We start from the raw sequence: 14,015 nt of genomic DNA, 5'->3' as shown, positions 1-14,015 counted from the left end.
GTGTTTTTGCCTGAATCGACCTTGAGGGATAAGGGGTTTTTGTTCCTTAGGTCGAGAGGGTCATTTCTGGAGCATTTGGAGTCGAATGGTGTAGGATAAGTGGGTAATTTTGGAGTTGGCCAAAAAATCGGACTTACCGATGCCGCGACCTGCAACTGGGTTTTAAACCCACCTCCGGCCACTTTTTCCGACGATTGAAGGTTCCATTGGGGTCGCCTTGAAGAGCTCTACAAGCCCCTATAAGAATTTAGGGCATTGGACGTCGCCGGAATCAGGGAAGACGACCGGAGAAGACAACCAGACGGCGGCGCGTGGCTCCCACTTGCAGGACCTCTGGGTGGCGCGTGAGGGCGTGTGAGGTAGGGTTTTTGTGTGTTTTTTAATTTCAGAATTTAGGTAGAAATATTTTAGGAATTATCATGGAAGAATATTTTGTAAAAATTGATGTTTGGTATTTTTAATGAATTTCCGAAGGTATAGATGTTTGAAAAATAAATAAAAATAGAAAAAATTGTGAAAAAATAGAAACGTTGATTCCAAAGGTCTTAAATGGTGAAATAGGAGTCAATTGGGTCGTTGGAAGAAGGATTACACGATTTTCAAGGAATGGCACATTTTTCGAGGCAAAATCCAGACTTTTTCGAATTGAGGTGAGTGATTTGATTCTAGCTTTATCTTGCCTTGAAAATGTTTTTAAGTGCATTTGGTGAGTTCTAGTGAGCAATTATATCCTCCTAGACTTAGCTTATATTACAAGGTTTTTGCTTATGGTCGTTGTGTCGACATTCGCTACATTGCATTAACTGATTTACTTTAAAATGTTAGTGCATGGCGTATGAATTTTCATATCATTTGGGGTCTAGTTTCATTACATCATTGGGTTCATATGGGGCGGGACGGGGTCTTCTTGGGAATGGGACACGGTTAGTCCTGGTGATCGGGTGACATGGTAGGGCATCTGGGGCCAGTACTGGTGATCGGGTGACACGGTAGGGCATCTGGGACTGGTAACCGAGTGACACGGTAGGGCACCCGGGGATTAAGTATGTCAGGGAAATTTCTCAAGTTTGACGTGTCATGCATGTTGTCGTTTAGTATGCCATGCTCATGTGTCTCTCATGCATTATATAAACTGTTTCATGCCTTCACTTAGATGTTTCATCATCTAACCTGGGTTATGCTCCTGGAACATTCAACGTTCCAGTTAGGGACAACTGCGAGGTCAAGGACGAGGCCGGAGAGCCAATGGTGTTTATGTGATAGTCATTGTATCATTTGATAGCATAGGAACTTATTTTCTCTATGTATGAACAATCGTATGTCGATGTTGTAAACATTTAGTAACGATGTTATATGTATGTTGGTAGGGAACATCTTGTGTAACACGTGGCAGGCCACGTTATTTTGATGGTTAAGTATTCCGCTGTATTTGAAATGTTTCGTTCAGTTGTGATTATGCTAATGTTAACTAAACGAGTAAGACTGGAACTCTCGGGGTATATATATCTGCATGTGGAGATTGTTCTTGAGATCATCGCGGGTGTCGGCTGTAGTTTTGCGACGAGTGTTTTCATCTGCATGTGAAGATTGTGCTCACAGGCGCCGCGAGTAACAGACTTGGAGAAAAGAAAAAAAAAAAAAAGAAACCCCGGGAATTTCCTTATAGTGACACGCCTATATAGGGCAGGGTGTTACAGTGGCTGTTATGTTTGAACTAGAATCCAAATCCCAAGGGACTAGAGCACTGTGATAGGATCTTTAAACTGTTTGTAAATGGTTGAAAGCTTTTTGAGATTGACAATCTATTGTTGGAGATTTGAGAAGGATTCTCCGAAATAGTTGTGTCCATGATAGGACTCGTGAAGTGAGTCAATTGAGAATAGGCCAAAAACCCTATCGTTGATTTTTGGATAAAATACTTTGATTTCTAAGTTGAATTCTGGTGCCTAAGGCCAAAAATTAGGGCAACCATGCTGGATGAGGCACAACCAACCAAATACGTTATCTACCATAATGTGAGTCTTGAGGAGTGGGATGATATCTTTTGAAGAAGGTGTTCTACGGACACCATAATCTTAAGGAATAGGTGGAATTTCGAGGACGAAATTTATTTTTAAGGGGGGGAGAATGTAATACCCCAGATTTTCAAACTCAAATATGATGTAATACTTGAGATTATTAGGTTCTAATACTTGAGAAAATAAGTCATTTCAAGGGATTATAGAAGCCTTGAGACAAATGTTCAGTTTTTGAGCTAGTGGCAAAATCGTAAATATTGAAGTTCAAGTAAAAATATAATTTATCTAAAATCTTAAGGCATTAGCGTAATTTGTCCATATTTTGGGGACCAAAAAGTGCAATTAAAAATGATCCGGGGACCAAGTTGCAAAGGGTCTAAGTGCAGTTACGTGAAATGTTAGGGCCAAAGTGTCGTTTGTTGAAACCTTAAAATATCTCTTCAAAATTCTTGGATTTCAAACTCAAATCAAATGGAGTTTTGGATCGTTTTGAAGTTCAAGTCCAAGTCTTTGTTATAAGTCTTCTCCAAGTCTTCTCTAAGTCTTTGCTTAAAGTCCAAGTCTTCCCCAAGTCCAACTGTAATACCTCGCTTTTCTCTTACCGAGCGTGTCACTATGCTGGGGCCCAAATTATACATAAATTATTTTTTTCATTCTTTCTTGGTACATAACTTAATCTTAAGTACCGAATTCCAAACAAAACCCCCAGCAAATCATTAAAAATGCGGAAGCGATAATCGAAACCTGATATAATACATAATCAAATCACTTTATTTATAACATAAGAATCAGTACTATAATTAACATCATATCTTCAATATTGAAATACATAAATACATGGAGATTCCATAATATTCTAACAAGACCAATCATCAAGAAAGCATCAGTTAAAACATATCTGAGTCAGCTCATTGAATCCATCGGCCACGCCATCACGTGCCGTCATATCTCAACCTGCTCCTTGCCTAAGCTACAAGTCTAAACTGGAACGTTGAATGTTCTAGGGGCATAACCCATTAGAAGATGAAACTTCTAGTGAGGGTCCAAAACACATATACGAATGCATGATGCAATAACATGAACAACATTTGCCCTTAGTGTAACTTTCCTGACCCACAAGCCCGATTAGGAATCTTAGGCAAATCCCGAACCTCTACAAGATAAGTCTAACGTTATTCCCTCAACGCCCTTGGGGAATTACGGCTACACTCTGGGGGCGACATCCCATTCCCATGCACAAATATCAATATGACAATAATATCGTACCATGCAAATATCACGACTTCCCATGCAATATGACAAAATTAATATTGCATTCATAAATAGCATGCATATAAACAATCATCTCATAAATATCATATAGGATAGGATAACTCAGCTTTTGAGATAAACTTGCCTTTTTTTGAAAAGTGTGCATCGCCTCAATATGCATGCCCCGCCTCGATTCTCGTGCCAACTCTCAAAAGTTGCACCAATTACATCATCTCGATTACCTCAAACATAAAAATGATATTTTATTACTAAATATCTCAAAACTCCATTTAATTCCTATTTTCCTTCATTTTCCTTCATTTTTTCTTCTAAAAATCCCAATAAATACCTCGGAACCATTCCCTCAAATCTATCTCCGCAATAATTCATAATAGACTATAAAATTCAAAGGAAAATATTGAACTTACCCGGATGCTGCATTTTCACATAAAACGAGGCTCTTTGGTGTAAAAACCGAGACATCGGGAACCTAAACTTCAAAACTTTTTGCCCAGACCTCCATAAAATATTTTTCTAGAATTTTAGGGATTTTTTTTACATTTTTCTAGGCCCGCACGTGCTAGCGCGTGGGCTGCGCGTGCTGACCAACGCGTGTGGCCCACGCGCCGGTCATCTTCTCCGGCGCCGGCCATGTAAGCGTTGCTAGATTTCGATGCCATTTTCTCCCCCTTCTTCAGTCGATCCTCCTGGCCAAGTTTGAGCCTCAAAGGAGCACCGGAAGACCTCACATCAGGCATTTGAAGACTCAGCCACGGCAACCGCCACCCGTCTCCAACGAAGCCCAAAATCCCTTCAAACCTTGACCAAAATGTATCAAACTTACCAGAAATTCTCCTCTTACTATGGGCAACAAAATCCCTTTAAAATGGAACGCCAATTCGTTCAATTAGTGGGTCGATTTGAAGCTAAAAAACCATAACTTTCGGCCATCACGAAACCCCTATTTATAGGCATCCTCGATGCCTCAAATGCCTCAGATCAGTTAGCCCATGAGCTTTAGAGCATCTACCTCCCTCACATAGCCCTAGAATGAGCCTTACCCGACCACAAAAAGCGATTTACAGCCACTCGATCGTATGGCCATTTTCGATCATTTTTTCTTGCTTTTCTGGCCAACCCAATGGCCATTGTCGGATCCTCCTTTACAAAAGATGCTCCCCCGATAGTGCCTCATGAAACCCCGTGGTCCATTTCGGCCATGGCCGACCGGCCATGTGCTGGTCGTTAGCCAACTTTTGGCTTTTTGCACTTTGGCCCCTTAACTTTTGGCCTTTACCTTTTTGGCCCTTTTCACTTAGCCCTTGAACTTTCCAATATTTCATTTAAGACCCTCAAGTCCTAAAACATCCATTTGATCCCTAAGGATTCCGAAAAAATATCGTTTCGGCCTCCCTCTAGCAATTTTAAAAAACTGCACTTAGGCCCAAATCTTTGTTTGGGCCCTAAACCCATTTGTTTCTTCCTGAAACCACTAAAGGATTGTTCCTTATGAAAAACTGAAGCCCCCTCAAGCTTCCATTGACTTTCGAGAAATCGTCTATAACAATTCAGTATTGCAGTCGAATTGGCAGCTGCATTTTAGCTGTACCGAAAACTGTTCCCAATTCGATTTCTTTCGGCACCATAAATCCTATCTCGGGGTGCTCGTTAATTCCACATCATTTTCTTTTGGCATCTCGGCTCCAGGACACTCCCGGCAGTCGATTCGATCATTCATACGGTAATAAATTACCGTTATACCCTTCATTTATCCTTAAGTTTCATTTTTGCCCCAAGATAAATTACCCTTGAGTCCTTTATGATTTCTCGGGTATTACACTAATGGTCAGATCTCCGTAAATCTAAGTTTAAACATCTGGCCAAGACCCAAATCGCACCTATATACATACATCCCACGAAATAACAAAAAAACCATCGAAGATCAAACCATAACACTTACCTCCTTATAGATTGGGGACACTTTAACAGTGAAAATGAAGTCACAAGATCGGACAGTCAGATTCATGAGAAACCGGCAAACCCGAGAAAGAAAGCAAAAGAGAGAGAGACATGTCGATTCTGGCCACCCACGAGCCCCCTTCCATTTTTTTATATTTTTCTCTTTTTTTAATATTATTATTATTATTATTATTATTTTCTAGATCTTTTCAGTGTTATATGATTGTTAACAGGTAGTGAATCTAGAAAGTCACACACCATATAGAGTTGCGTTTGGTATCGACAATATGTGTTTGATATGTCTCAGGAATTGATTGGTCAAAAGTTGACTATTGGCTTCCTTACCCATAGTGCATAGTAATAGTGCATAATGAATAGTGCATAGTATGAAATCAATTATTGATTGCACAGTAAGAGGCGGCGGCCAAAATTTGCACAGTGTATAGTGCATAGTGAAAGTGCATAGTAACCTTTAAATTATTGAGAGAATAATTTAGGGAGCTATGCGGATTTCAAAGAGAAATTCAATTGAGAGAGGGGAAGAAAAAAAAAGGAAGGGGAATTAAATTAATAAAATTCCTTCCTCCTAACGCTACTTTATGTTCTTCTTCTTCTTTCTCTGAATAATCACAGAAATTATACGTGTAACTGTTATGCGTATAATTTTGAGACATGGGCACCGGTGATATGTAGATCCTCTGTGTCTAGCACAAAAATAGGTGACCAGAATGATACTCTATTGCATACTAAGTGTGGATCGACTAAGACCACCATATCTTGAGGTGGACTTTATCTCAATACAGAAACTGATTCTGTATTTCATCCCTTCATCGGGTAGCAGGTAAGCATTTATTTATGCATTCAATTGTTGTATATGCATGTTGCATAAATACTTAAGCTATGTATGGCATGTATGTTATATTTCGTTGCATGTATCTGATACATGGTAACATTTTTATTTTTGCTTATACCACCATACTAGTGATTTCCTTCAGTGGTATCAGAGCCTTATCTTGGTATTTAACGCATATACGTGGATGTATGTGTTAAATATTTCATTTAATCAGCGTGTCGGTTCTGGCAACCAGACAACATATTCTAATTTCTTTATTTTTATAGTTGTGTGGTAATTTTTATTAGACATTAATACGAGAATTTAGATATGCTTGTTTGGATGTCGAATTGTATTATTTGACATATGCAAGATAAATGTTTTCAAAAATATTTTGAAACAGCGGAAGCGAATGTATGTACAAGATGAGCATAGGCTTCGTATATATGAAAGAATAAATGTTACAGGGTTTCATTTGATTTAATTCAAATTTATAATAATTAATTCATTCAATCATGTACTGAGGCATAAGCCTCAAGTAACTTCTTTTAGTCTTTATTTTACAAAAGTTATAAATTGAAGACGATGTCAAGAAGTTGATCACAGCAGAAGCGATGAAGCAGTAGTCCATCAAGGAGTTGATGTCAGGCATGGTTTAAACCCAAGAGTCTTGGGTTTATTCTATGTGCAAACCCATAGTCATCCTGGTTTAATTTATTGTTTATTATTTATTTTATTATGCAATAATTGTGTGATGAAATGAAAAATGGAATTTGATGAGACCTTAAAATAAAAAGCCCAAAAATCTTCCCATAAAATTAATATTAGATTCAAACGATAAATCTGATTTATTGCGATTTTCCACTGTCAGTTCATCAATCTGATTGGGTGTATAAAAAAAAATTGTAAATGTGAGGATGCATTTCATGAAAAATTGTTTGATTTCTCCTATTAACTATAAGATGGGGTGGTGTTCAATGGTTCTCACCCAACCAAGTAAATGAAATGTGAGGGAGGGTGATGTTCAACTCATTGTACTTAGTTAGACAGTGGGTGGGATCTAACTAGTCCATCAAGCTAAAAAACTATAAATGTGAGGTTTATGATGGGTTAGAAGCCATAGGTTGAGTTCCACATATGATGTGGTGGTAAGTGTTGCATACTCAATTATGAAACTACTTCAAGTAACTAAAATGTGAGGGGTATTCTTATGAAAGAGAATTTGACCACCCACTATTAGTGTAAGGGCCCACTCCCGAATGTGCCCGCTAGCATAGGACATTCGAAAGGAGGTCATCACAAGGATGATATAGAACAATACCTCAAAATAAACACACACATTTATCTATTTTCACGCAGCGGAATATCAATAACTTTCGTTACAAACCAATGTTGATACATCTAGGCTCTTAGGCCATACAAACCGAATATGAGGCTCTAATGTAAAACAACAATTTAAAATCTCATCAATCTACCTCACCAAAACGCAACTAGGATCTCCGAGTTGAGTGCCTCTGTACACCATTACCCTTGGGTTGTAGTCCCACTGGACTCGCCCTTAATGACTGCTTTACCTTTACCTGGAATGGCATAAGAAGATCAAGTGAGCCACAAGGCTCAGCAAGTTCTAGTACAAAGGAGCAGTATGAAGAAAGAGAAATCATGATGACACCGAGAGGAGTGTACAACGACTTCATAACAATATTCAATTATATAAGTCGGAAATCATATCTCATAGAATTATAAATTTCAATTTTTTGTTCATGTATAATCATACAAGTGCATACATCATAAGTATAAATCCCATAGGCTCATAAGCCACGATGCAAAATATGTGTTAATCATCATATCAGTAAATCAACACATAACGTATCGAGCACAACCTGCCGGGCTATGGCCACCTCGTCCCGCGTCAGGCGCTCCTAGGGTACCCTTTATTTCCGCGCAAAATAATAAGTGCGCTAAGAACATATATATGAGCATCATGTACATGTATGCATCATGTATGCATTTACCAGCAATGTAAAATTTAAATTCTCGTTCTCAATGTACATTTAATACCATTGAAGAATGTTATGGCATAAAAAATGTTATTTTTTCCACCATACAATCGCTCTAATACATTAAGTAAATGTTTAATAAATATTAATAAAAATTTTCGGATGGGTACTATAGCGGGGTACTATACAGATACGGTATGGTACTGTAACAAGATAATGTATGTATACTGTACGGATACGGTATTATACTATAGCGATATACTATATGGTATTGTATCGAGATACTGTATAGGTACTGTATTGAGATACTGTATAGGTACTGTATCGATATACTATATAGGTACTGTATTGAGATACTATATAAGTACTGTATCGAGATACTGTATAGGTACTATATTGAGATACTATATAGGTACTGTATTGAGATACTGTATGGTACTGTAGCATCCGAATTTTCACACATTAACTTGATATTTTTCCACAATTTCATGGGACATTCGGGTATAGACATTAATTATCCAGACATCATTCACATATAAGATATACCAATAAATACACTACAATGAGCAATGAAGGTGAACAAACTCCCATCATAATGGAGGTGAAAAATGCCATTCACAAAATAATATTGGGGTGAATCAAACCCCTTTTGAGACATCAAATAGACTCACAATATTTAGGAATTTTATACCATGTAGATAGAAAAAATTTAATAGAGATGCTACACATGGAAGGGGAGAAAAATAAAAGAAGAAGAAGAAAGGATACTTGCCTGAGGATGAATAAATCAAGATGAAGCACTCGCAAAGAAGCTTCAATTGCCACAGAAAATTTAACAGAATAGAAGCAGTAGAGAAGAAAAAGAATGCGTATCAGATGAGGAAGAAGAAGAAGAAGAAGAAGTCGGGAGGGAGAAGAAGAAAAAGAAGGTGTAAAAAAAAGAAGTGAAAGAAGAAAGTAGGAGTAAAAGGAAAAAGAAGAAGTAAAAAGAGGAGTGAAAGAAGAAAGGAGAAGTAAAAGAGGGAGTGAAAAACAATAAAGAAGAAGTGAAAGAAAAGGTGAAAGAAGAAAAAGAAAGGGGGGTTGGGAAGTAATGATGCGTAGATGGTGGGTGTTTATTTTTTTTTATTTTTTTTATTTTTTGTATTGGGCTTAAGCCCAAATAAATGGCCCATCTTCTATTTCCTTAAAGGCCCAAGCCCAACTCTTAGCCCACTTGCCTTAAATAAATTGAAGCCCAACTCATTATCCCATCCATTTAATTTAAACCCATACATACAAGCCCATAGATCTATTTCAACATTAAGAATCAAATTTGCTCTACTTATATAATAACTAAAATAAGTTAATACATCATTCTAAAATTCTAAACCCAATAATGGGTCGTTACAATTAGATTCTGTGTAAGGATCGCATTTTTGTTGGTCCCTTGACACACAATGGCCACTAAAGAGAGGGGTGAATTTAGTGATTAAAAACTTATTCAACCGAATTCTTTCCTTTTAAAAACTCTTGAGCTTTTCTTATACAAAGAAAATACTTGTTATAAATATATATATTGTTTGAGAGTGATGGCAATATAAATACAGAAACAACAACAATAATCAACATAAGAATATACAGTGGTTCGGTGTCTCTAACACCTACTCCACTCTCTCAAGGTCAATTCGACACTTAAGGTTCCACTAAAACCATACCTAGGTTTTCCAACAAGCTCACCTAGAAAACTTTTACACCACACCGAGTTTTTCCCTTTAGCTCACCCCGAAAAATAATACAACAATACACACCTAGATTACTTGGGCTCTAGGAGGCCACTCATAATCCATAATTAAAGTAGTTACAATGTAATCCTAAGTCTAACAATCTTGAACAAATATGGATATGAATACAATAACAATTATACAAGGAAAATATGAATGCAAATACAATTTACCACAAATGGAGAGAATATCTTTTTCTCCTTTGCCTTGGGCTCCAAAAGATATATCTTTGAGCTTGAGCCTTGGATTACTTTTCTTGAGTGCTTGAGAGCTTGGGTGTGCTTTAGAGTGATGGATCTTGACAGTGCATTAGCCTTCTCCAAATTTCTCCTCTTGATATTTATAATGGAGCTTCCAAACGACCTGCAACAACTAGAAAAATCCAACCGTTGGAGTTTAGTAGTCAACTATTTTCATCGACATTCGACTCCGCAACACTCATAGTCGACTCTTGAAGCCGCCAGTCGACTCTCGACATCGACAGTTGACTCTCATTGGCCTACAGTCGACTCCTAGTTAACTGGCCAAAACCTATTCTCCGCTACCTCGACTCTACATAACAAACAGTCTACTGTCCCTCACCAGGAGTCAACTCTCAGTTCAGATTTTTAGAAAAATAAATATTTGCTTGATGATAGAATATATAGTATGAATTTATTACAAGATATTTACATTAAATGTCCAAATCAATAAATGTCCACATTTTCCTTAATTTATATTTCACCTTCCATTTACTTTAATACATAAATGTAAATAAGAAAGTACCCCCATTTGGATTCAATAAAAATATCTAAAAAAATTAAAATCTAAATCAATAAGAAAGTAGAATTTTGGTTTTAGAACAAATTCGGGATTTTTCGATTTTAGCACTTCCAAAATACATACTTTCTATTTCTTAAAAAAAATTATTAAAAATCATTTTAATAATAATAATGAATATTAGCTATCAAAATATCGGGAGATAGTTTTCCAAAAAGAAAATATTTTCTTATATGTCCCTTTATAATGTGCTAATATTTTACTTAGAACAAATATCATTTCTTATTTATTTTGATACACAAAATACTATAATACTTAAAATAAGTTTTCTACCATAAGACATATCAAAAATCCATTAGGGAATTTAAAATATACCAGAAATAGTTTTACTAAAATTATATTTTGTTAAACATCAAAATACACAATAGGTTGATTGGAGCAATTTGGCTCGACAGTTTTCTGCCTAAGAAGTGCAAGATTCGAAAAATTAATGGGAGTACCCATTTAATAAAAAGTTCTTAATTAAATGAAGTTTTAGAAAGATACAACCTAATATATCTATTTATTTTCTACAGATTAAATTGTCAGATTTAAATCCATTAACTCGTACTCTGGGAGACCAATAAGCTCACTAGCCCTAATTTTTTTTACTGGTTTAGGAGTATTAAAATTATGCTCAATAGAAAAAAATAAATGTCACTTTGTCCTATATGCCACCTACTGATATTCCTCTAATTATGATTGAGAAGGAGATTATCACTTAGGAGATTTTGAAAGAACATAGCACGAAAGCCCGTAACTATATTCTTACATTGATGTCCAACGATTTGCAGCATCAACTTGAATATTTTATGAATATTGCAAGCATGATACAACATCTCAAGGACCTCATTGGCGAGCATAGTCGAACAATCAGTATGAGATATTGAAGAAGCTATTTCAAGCCCAGATAATTGAGGGTTCAGATGTAGAAGACCACGTCATCAACATGATCAATAAGATTAGTCAGCTGGATGCCTTGGAATTCCTAATGAACACTCTTTTTCGAACTGATCTTGTCTTGCAATTGTTGTCATATTCTTTCTTCTCCTTTGTAACTTATTTCTGTATGAATAAGATTGAGTGTTCTCTCCCCAAGTTATTAAATATGTTAATAATCGCTTAGTCACAAATGAAAAGAAATGGTAGAGAATAAGTTCTCGTTGTTGCCTCGCCTTCTTCCCAAAAGAAACCTAAATCTAGGAAGAAGAAGAGAAATGTTCTCCAAGCCAACAGGGGTGGTCAGATGGAGACAAAGGGTAAGGAGGTTCAGGGCAAGGGTAATTGTTACTTTTGCAGACTGAAGGGACACTAGAAAAAGGAACTGCCCACACTATCTGATGAGCTTTAAGGGAAAGCGCCCGAAGGGTCAAGGTATTTTTCCTTCTATGTGTGTTATTAAAATTGATCTTTCAATTAGTCGATACCCTACTTCTTGGATTGTGGATTCTAGCGCTACTTCTCATATTTGTTTATCCTCACAAGATCTCAATCAAAGTTGGGCACTTGGGAACCGTGAAGTGATTTTGCGAGTTGGCAATGGGGCAAGCGTTGTTGGATTAGCCATAGGGACTACTTCTATATCTTTATCTTTGGGGCATGTACTGATTTTATATGATTGTTTACATATACCAAATGCAATTCGAAATTGTTTCAATTCCATAGCTTGTAAGTCATGGTTATACATTTTTTTTGCATGTGATAAATGTTTAATTATGTTTGATAACATATGTGTGGGTAAAGCTGTGATGATAAACGGTCTATATTTCCTAGAAACACATGCATGTGAATATAGTCAGCAAATAGTTGCTAGACATAATACCACATTAAAAGAAAAGCATTCTTGGGATAATCAAATTAATTCCAAACAGTTATGGCACTTTAGGTTCAGTCATATCAGCAAAAGTAGGCTTATGAAGTTGGCTCATTAGGGTCTTATATGTGATTTTTGTGCTGAACCCGAGCTAACTTGTGAGTCATGTATTCTTGAGAAAATAACTAAATCTCCTTTTGTTGGACAAGGGAAAAGGGCTACTGAATTGTTAGGATTGATACATTCAGATGTACGGGCCCATAAATGTTATAGCCTAAGGTGATTATATCTATTTTGTAACTTTTATTGATGATTTGTCATGGTATGGTTACGTGTTCTTAATGAAGTACAAGTAGATAGTTTTTCATATTCACTATGAAGAATTGAACAAAAAATTATGCATTTAGCTTTATAATCCATTTGATGTTTTTTAATATCTTCTTCGGTCCATTTTTTTTTCTTTAGTTGAGGTGGTGGTAAAGCCATCTCTAACTATTTTCCCAATTGATAATCTATAGAAAATAAATATGATTTCATCCTCATTTTTCAATAGGTAAAATTTATGTCATCAAAGAATGGTGGTCTAGAGGGTAAAGGTCATTCGCTTATAGCTTGGTTAGTGAATGAGGCCATTTAGATTTTTTATCTTTTGACACGGTGGTAAGCACTCAATCCTGAAGGTTTCTGGTAGGGTTCTACTGGTATCAGAGTAAGTCGTAGGTTCGAGTTTGTAATACCCCATGTTTCATGAGGTTGCCACGTAATTTCAATGAGTTTGAAGACCAAAAAATTGGTTTGATAGTAAAATAAATCGCCAAATTGATGGAAGGGAGCGCCTTGGAGCTTAGATGTCTAAAGAAAGGGTATGACATCGACGAGCGTCTTGAGGCAAGATTTATGACGCTAAAAGAAATCAAATCCGATACAATTTTTGGTATAGCTAAATTATAGCCTGAAAAATCGAATGATGGTAAAAGGCTTCCAGAAAATCCATGGAACCCTGAGGAGGCTTAAATTTTGTGAATAGAACAACCCTTAAGTGGTTTCGGGATGAAACAAAAGGGTTTGAGATCAAACACCCATTTGGGCCTAAGTGTAATTTTCAACTCTAGTTGAAAAATGGGTGAAAAATGATATTTTTTCAATTTTTTTGGGCCAATTGAGAAGCATGGGACTTAGGGTTCATGTGGTAAATATCAAAGTCTAAGGACTTAAGAAAGAAGGCAAAAATGCAAAAGGAATAAGTTGAGGGCCAAAGTGTAATTTCTCAAATTGCTGCAGTAGCATGGCCGATTTGACCGCCGCACATGAAGCCCAAATTCGAAAATGGGACGGTCGTATCTTGCCAGGGCATGGCCAAGCATGGGCCTAGGATGCTTGGGGGCAAAGCAAAGGCTTGTGATTAGCCCAAGGGTAGCTGAATTTTGCCTATAAATAGGCGAGGGTTTCGACCGAAAATAAAGTATCAAATCTCTCGAGTTTGGGAGTGTTTTTGAGACATTGGTTAGAGGGATTTTGTTCATTGGGGTGTGGGCATCATTTCGAGAATTTGGAGTGTTTTCATAAAGGTTTGAGTGGGTT

This window comes from Diospyros lotus, chromosome 3 (assembly GCF_014633365.1).
Source record: "Diospyros lotus cultivar Yz01 chromosome 3, ASM1463336v1, whole genome shotgun sequence".
Lineage (NCBI taxonomy): Eukaryota > Viridiplantae > Streptophyta > Magnoliopsida > Ericales > Ebenaceae > Diospyros > Diospyros lotus.
Note: the sequence above shows the minus strand (reverse complement) of the source record.